The sequence below is a fragment of the Solanum tuberosum genome, unplaced genomic scaffold (assembly GCF_000226075.1).
Source record: "Solanum tuberosum cultivar DM 1-3 516 R44 unplaced genomic scaffold, SolTub_3.0 scf00007, whole genome shotgun sequence".
NCBI classification, from domain to species: domain Eukaryota; kingdom Viridiplantae; phylum Streptophyta; class Magnoliopsida; order Solanales; family Solanaceae; genus Solanum; species Solanum tuberosum.
Genome location: NW_006238933.1, coordinates 856,930 through 857,656, shown reverse-complemented (window position 1 = coordinate 857,656; position 727 = coordinate 856,930).

Sequence of the window (727 nt, the reverse complement as noted above, 5' to 3'; positions counted from 1 at the left end):
TCCTTAAGGCTACATAAGACAAGCTCCATTCACATCTCAACAAAAATCAGTCATTCAACTTAATGCATTTAGACAACTTCATTCATTAATGACATAAGATCATCACATACATTCAATTCAACATAAGAACTTACATTCAATTCATTATGACTCATTTTCACATTAGCATGCTCAAAGACCAGCACTTTCATCAATTAACCCAAAGAGACTCATTCATTCATTATCATTACTAAGACACACCAAGATCTCTCTTAAATGTCTACTTGTGCAATGTCTAGATGATGTCCCATTCCACCACCTATCCTAAGTAGTACACTCTAAAGAGACCTTAGTTCATTCATGCAATAATGTGGGGGAAGATCCTTAACCGACATAGACCATGGAGCTTGACATGGAATCCCGGTAGTACCCTTACCGGATGAGGGATCCCTACTTGCCTAAGGTAGGGTCATTCTTTTAGCCTTTACGTGGTGGAGACCACTAGTAGTACTATGTGGGCACATAGTTAAGGGATAGAAAGATTGATTCTAAGTACTCTCATCTCAACTTACGAAGGAGCATCCATCTTAAGGGTTGCTACTAAATACTCACATCTCAACTAACGAAGGAGTATCCACCCATCTTCATATCCTATCGGTGCTAGACATTACTTCACGAAGAGTTAGGACATTCATTTCATTCATTCATTTAAGGATAAGGTTTACTACTAAGTACTCTCATCTCAACT